Raw genomic sequence first — 7,352 nt, 5'->3', positions numbered from 1 at the left:
CACACACCTGCCACTGGTAAGTCAAGAGTGTTTTCAGGGAAGAGGTGGATGGGTTAGGGGCATCTTAGCTGGGATCTGTAGTGCACAAAGGTCCACGTGGACTTAGTAGATGGACACACAGTTTGTTCTCAGTAATGTCCTGGGAAATTACTTTCAAATGCTGAAAGTGATAGTTTATGATGTTGACAACCATTTTATGATATAGTTATAACAATCTAAGTTGATAAAATAAATGTTTCATTGTATGTTAAAGTTGAAACTAATCATTATTAATACTCTTAACTAATTTCATAACATCAGCATTACTTACAGTGTTTCTGCAGCTAGCATGTCTAGTTTAGCAGTGGCAACATTACAATACGATGCACCATAAAGTTATTACTGCGGCTGGAATACAGTCGCGCTAAAATTCCTATACGTAGCGGTAGGCTCAGTGCTAACCTCAACATGGTTATTATAATAAGCTCTGCTCACATGTAACGGAATTAGGACACAATAGTAAAGAGTTCTGTGATTTGCCCCACACCGGGGAATTTCCACAACAATCTACAATTCCCATTGTGTTGATTATACCACAAAGTTATGAGAGTTTCATTTTTTTTTTATTTTTTTTAAAAAGTCCGGGGGTTGCCGAATAGCACTATGGTTAATGTAGTTTTCAACCTTCATTCTCCGCTTGAATACTAGTTAGTTTTACGCACAACATGACTACATTTCCCATACATCCCTGTTATCTGCTCTAGGTTCACACGATAGTGCTTGAAGGTTGTTTTTGGAAAACGGAAGTAAGTAACATACAGCAATGTACACATTTAATTCGCTTAAAGCATTTGCTATAAATGAGTATACGTGAATAATTGTTTGTGGGTTAATACACTGACCATATATTTTTGTCATGGCACATAATTGTGTAAACATTTTAATGCATTTATAATTTTTGTTTACCATATCTGTTTATTTTGTACACTTTTCAATACCATCGTTGTTATTATTTGGTTATAAATTATTGTTCACTTTTATTAATTTAGATAACTAAACTAGTGTATTGTAGTTTTTCCAAAGCTTGTAATAAATATATAAAAAAATTATGTATACAGTTATGGGTTTAATGGTTGCACTTCATTTGGTGTTTTTATTGACAAATATTATATAGTGTGGGTGTCCTTTTGAACTTGTGTGTATAAAACATGCAACAACAAAAACAGAAGCCAGTAGGACCTTTCGGGCTATGAAATTATGGGTGTTACTGTTAGCAGAACAGTTAACACATATTAAAAGCAAGTAGAAACATATATAGACTGTATTGTGTATAGTATGCTTTTGATATGCATTCTCAAATACATACAGTCAGGTTTTTTTAAACATGCGTCTGTAGCAGAATAGGAAGTTGTCACCTTGTTTAAACCAAACACATACACTATAATATAGTGTATAGTGACTATATGGACAAAAGTATTCAAAAGCTTGACCCAGACTCACCCATTTGACTGCCAAACAGAGAAGCGTGATTCGTCACTCCACAGAACACGTCTCCACTGCTCCACGGTCCAGTGTCGTGCTTTACACCACTCCATCTGACGCTTGACATTAGTCTTGGTGATGTGAGGCTTCCATGCAGCTGCTCAGTCATGGAAACCCATTTCATTAAGCTCCAGTTGCACAAATTTTTTGCTTATTTTAATGCCAGTGAAGTTCGGAACTCTTCAGCTATGGAATCAGCAGAGCATTGGCGACTTTTGCATACCATGCGCCTTAGCAGACATTGCCCCGCTCTGTGATTTTATGTGGTCTTTCACTTCGTGGCTGAGTTGCTGTTGTTACTAAACATTTCCATTTTCTAATAATATCACTTACAGTTGACCGTGGAATATCCAGCAGGGATGAAATTTCACGAGTTGTCTTATTGCAAAGCTGGCATCCTATCACAGTACCACACTTGAAGTCACAGAGCTCTTAATGAACCATTTTGTATCACAAATATTTGCAAATGGAGACTGCATGGTTAGGTGCTTGATTTTACACACAAACGGGTCTGATTGAAACACCTCAATTGAATAATTAACAGGTGTGGCCAAATACTTTTGTCAATAAAGTGTATGTAAGCGCTTCTTGCTTTCAACTGCTTTGCCATGTCAGATGCACTGAAATGGTTCAAGAAGTGGTCAAAATACACTGTGCACTCTCTCCTTCCTCTGTGTGGCCTCGTTGAAGGAGCGACCCTGTAGCTACTTCATGTTGCCTAATTATTGGTCTGGATTCCATTTCTATGTTTTTTAGATTTCACTTTTATGGACCTTAGTTCTTCTTAGGAATGGGTAAACACTACTGTGTTTTCAGCCGATTATTGGGCCAATCAGAGGATAAACGACTGATTGACCCAATATCACAGTAGTGTGTACCCTGGAACGATGAAGGGTTATCATTCCAAAGCACATCATATCTTTGATCGAGATTTTTTAAAGTGAACTAAAAATCTTGTTCAATGACGGTACAATGTGGTTACAATTCTGCAGTGTGTATGCACTCTGCAGAACTGGAATGACAGATGAAGGGGACGGACAGGCACACTTTCCTTGAGGAAGTGTCTCAAGCATCCTTTGTGGAGTGGAATGCTGGTTGAGAGCATAGGGGCTAATTTCTGCTGAGCAACGGTCTGACAGCCAGTCATTCGGATGCCTGGGCCACCTGCCAATCCCGGCATCCCGTCCAATCCCGTGTTTGCAATGCAAGGCTTCCATAGTCCACATAACCCGATGTAGGAAATGAAGGAGCAGGGACCTGCCATGTAGCACCTGTGCATACGCTCTCCTCCTACCACACCCTGCGTCCATCTATAGAGACCATAAAATAAAAATCTTTTATCCGTTCTTCCCCCGTATTTTAACAATGCAGTTGGGAACGCTCACAATGATGAGACTAGGCAGATAAATATGGTAATGCAATGTTAAAGTTATTTTTGCACCCAGTTTTTGCAATATGCCACATTGCCCATCATATACCTGTCCTATAACTGTTGTGCTGTATACAGCGATGATGAGCAGTTTGTGGCTATCTAGTGTTGTGGAACTATAAATCCCAGCACTCTTTGCCAGCCAGAAGTTGTCCGAGCATCCAGTAGCTCCACAAGAGTTAGACACATTTTGTTTATGTCTAGTACAGAGTGATATAATACATGACGTGGGACCGTGATGATAATAACAGGATTTTACAACATATAACATGCACACATGCTACTCTGGATGCAGTACTGCTGGGATGACAGGGCAGAGATTTGATTGATATCAGTGAGACGAAGCACCAGTATAATTGTGTTCTAATGGCAATGTATATGTTCGTTCCAGCAACTAGTAAATTGTGCAAGAGAAAATAGCAGATACCCGTAATATTCTAGATCGTCCATTGTAACCACTGTATTTTTCGCCACTGATTTCTATGGCCTATTCATTTGTATAGCCCATTAATTTCAATGGAGTTTTGAGTATTGAGCTAATTTAGAGGTGGGCGGTTATGCGCCCAAATGTATGGAGGAAAAGACTCGCGCAAGAAAAGCGTTCTTGCGTGCATATGTTGACTCGGCGTATCTCAAGACTTAAAATAATAAACCTGTGATGTAAATGATTTCACAGCTATCAACTGGAGAAGTCAGCACACAATCAGCTAATCAGAAACGATTAACTAGTGTTGATGAAAGTCGTTGCCATCATCGGAAATCTTTTTCCTGAAAGGTGTATCTGTGCATTCATCCACATCTAATTGTGTCACAGTTGCTTGAACACACTTTTATTTACTCAGCTATTGCTTTCCCTCTCCCATTCCACCTCTCCAGGCATATGGACATGCTGGTAAACATTTCACAAACATGTATTTATGAACATATGCTTACGCATTTTTTGGTGCACATGCACAGTACAGAAATGCTAAAAAAAAGTACTTCTACTTGTAAATGAGCCCCTAAATGTAAAAACTCCTTTAAAATTAATGTGCTATAGGAATGAATGGAGTTACACTGCACAAGGGGGTGAGACCGTTTGTTTTCCCTAAGCAATTTATCCTGAATATTATAATCCAAGGGTTTAAATTACCTCTGGTTATCTCTGATTTAATTGCTATTATATGATTTCTCTGTTTTGCTACATTGATAATGTTGTCTTTCCCATCTAATAAATTTATTTTTTATGTCTAATTTAATTTGAACCTAAAAAAGTAGGAATTTTTTTTTTTTTTTATTGAAAGCACGGAACATGCTTTTTTCACCCAAAAAAGTGTAAAACACAAAAACATGCGTAGGGGTATGGTTTCAGGCCCACCTCTATTGATCCCCGATCCCCTGGAGCCAAAAGGCTCCTTCGGTGAACATGGGTCGTCGTATCCCCTTTGCTGTAAGGCTAGGGGGCCCCCTTTTGCCTAGGGTTCTGCCAAAGCTTGCCCCATAGCACCAAATCTTGTGCCCCCCCCCCCCCCTCCCCTCAGAGGGTTCAGGGAAGTGGGACCCACTAGAACTACACCACCTCCCATAGATCATTGGCGATGGGACACATAAAAGCCGCTGCACCACCTCCAATCTGTGAAAACGACCTAAAAATAAGTGAGGTAAATAAACTAAATAAATAGTGAACTTGCAAGATGACCCCAGCCTTCTGGCTGAGATCGGAAAAAAATGTTCTGCCAAGCCAGAATGTCAAAGCAAGGGAGATGATGTGTAGCTTAAAAAGTGGTTAAAATTAGTTTCAAGTGAGGGTCACCACTCCCCAAGTGATTTCAGGTAACCCTGGGTCACTACTCCAGGGGCACTATGTCCCAGGCTTTCAAGGTACCGGCCTTCTGGTATCAGACCAAGGTTTCCCATGGCCCTTTCAGGGGGACTGGCAAACCCTTACACTAACAGGCAGTCACTTGATCTTAGCCAAAAGGCCAAGATGAAAATAAATATTTTTTTTATTGAAAGCACGGTAACAGTGCCGAAAAAAGGTGTAAAAACCAAAAACGTGCACAAAGAGTGAGGAGCTGGTCCTTCTCTAAAGAGAAAAGGCCCTAATCTCTGACTCCTGGAACCAATAGGTCCCTTAGAGGGCAAGGGTCTTCAGACCCCCTTCGCTGCAAGGCTAGGGGGCCTCTTTTGCCCCTGGTATCCGCCGAAGCTGCACCCAGGGCACAACAAACTTGCCCATCCCCAAGAAGGAAGGGTATCGGTGGTTTCAGGGGGCCAGAACCTAAGGGCCACACAGACACCCTAGATCTTCGGTGACACACACCCCATAAGGTCCTACTCGCACCCCTAAAAATCCATGAAAGGAAAAAACATAAAAGTGAAGGTGACAGACAAAAGGTGTAACAAATAGAAAAATAAAAATATATTTTTGTCCATATAGTGCATATGGCCATTGTAGAGATTGGTATTGGACTTTATCCTAATTAGGCTATTTTTATTTTTATTACTTTTCCTAATTATTTTTATTAACCATGTATCTAATAGTATGAGCAGTGAGGAACAGATTTCCCCAGTGTCCAATATTGTCATCTACTCATAGACACTATCAGAAGCATTTAATAGTCTCCAGGGGTCTGAGAGATTGTGATAGTTTTTCAAAGGTAAGTATTTGTTTCTAGAGAGGATTGTATGATTTGGATTGAGTGGGGGATCTATTCAGAGTTAGGTTGTAAGATCTCCACCCACTATTAGAATATATTTGGACTAGAAGTGGCATCGCTCTGAAGAATTCTTGGAGAGAAGTATTAGAATGTTTAAAAAGGTGCACCTTTTATAGAAAATTAACATATCTAGAAGTGCATAACATCCCCCGAGATCAAGAATTATATGTGAGATTGTATACTGTATGTATCTACCCATACATATTGCCACTTAATGTGATTTCAGGTGAAATGGTACAGAAATGCATTCATTTAGCTATTTAGAAGAGGGGAATCATCCCCATCATTCCAGTGAGGAAGAAGATTATATCTACGTGCATTTTTTAATAGGTGACATATTTTCTTTAAATTAGAGTGTTTAGACCGCTACATTTGGAGAGGTTAGTGTGAAATGTGGGATGTTGTAGTTGGGGGACACTGTTAAGTGTGGTTGGATTCATGGCTAACCTACACCCACCATGGGATGTTTATAGAATGGATTTTCAGTCCGGCATTTGAGTTCTACTCTGCCCCAGTATCAGTGGGCCACTTCATTGAGAGGGTCTTTGCATGGTCTCCACCAAGTCAAATCTGTAACAAGTTGATTAAAACATACATATTAGTGAATACAAGTAAACAGTGGATATGAAACAGGTTGATATAAATATGTTTTAACCCTTTTTTCCCTAACTTTCCAACAGGTAGACAAAAGGCTGTGGACCAGGAAACCTTCTGGTGTGTATCTAAGATAAATAATTACTTTGCAGGCGAATTGTTTAAGTATGATTGGTGTTGATTGTAAAATTAGGGTCAATATATACACAGAGGTATAAAATTTAATCGAATATTGACCTCAAACTTTATTCTGAATTTAGTGGTTTGTGGGGTGGCTGGTGAGCTTATTTATTATCGTTTACATAGCGCTGATCATATTATGGAGCACTGTATAGAGAATATATAATCATTTACACCTGGCCCATTGAAGGTTACAGTATATGTCTACCACTTTAGCAGAAGCCAACTAACCTACCGGTATGTTTTTTTAATGGAAAGAAACCCACGCACACATGGGCAGACTGCAAACTCCACACAGATAGGGCTCTGCTCAGAATTAAAACCATGGTCCCATCACAGCAATACTAACTACTGTGCCACAGTGCAGACCATGTGGGAGATTATGTGTTAAACTGATCTCTAGCAGTGAGGAGGTCCGTGAAAATGAATGTTCACCCATTATCTGTTATCCTCAGTTTATTTAAGTAAAGTAGGTCAATGTATTCGTTATTACCAAATAGAAGTTGAGCAAACTCTGAATAATTATCTATTCCTTTTTGATACTACAATGAAGAAATCTTGAAATATAAGAATCTTTTGATCTTCGATGCAGAGTTGCTTGGACTTTTGTTTTGCATGTCAGAATTTGCCTGGCTGTCTGGCGTGGCTGCATTTCAGATAATGCAAGCATCAAGTTTTAGCACATAACAGAGTAGTGTAAATATTGTTAGCTTTGTATTGCATGTAAATCCATGTTTGGGAAACAGATATCATATCTTGATACTGAAAATAACTCAGACCTCAGGTAGCTGGCTTACCCTGTAAGGCTGTGTCCAAACTGTATAAAAGAGAGAATTTGTACACATTTGTGAAATGGGTCATTGTTCTTGTTCCATCTGACCTGATCACTGGTACCTTCAATCAGTGTGACTGCAAATAAACATCACTTG

General features: G+C 39.4%; 1 protein-coding gene across 2 annotated transcripts in view; it reads left to right on the top strand.

Moving 5' to 3' along the window:
* The first annotated feature begins 726 nt into the window (after positions 1-726).
* Positions 727-7,352, top strand: part of NUDT13 (nudix hydrolase 13) — a 33,294-nt gene continuing 26,668 nt past the window's right edge. For both annotated transcript variants that reach the window (XM_075216571.1, XM_075216569.1), the window contains exons 1-2: positions 727-785; positions 6,330-6,363. The gene's annotated coding sequence lies outside the window, so the exon portion shown is untranslated. The remainder of the gene's footprint in view (positions 786-6,329; positions 6,364-7,352) is intronic.

Source organism: Mixophyes fleayi, chromosome 6 (genome assembly GCF_038048845.1).
Source record: "Mixophyes fleayi isolate aMixFle1 chromosome 6, aMixFle1.hap1, whole genome shotgun sequence".
NCBI classification, from domain to species: domain Eukaryota; kingdom Metazoa; phylum Chordata; class Amphibia; order Anura; family Limnodynastidae; genus Mixophyes; species Mixophyes fleayi.
Note: the sequence above shows the minus strand (reverse complement) of the source record. Positions and strands in the feature narration are given on the sequence as shown.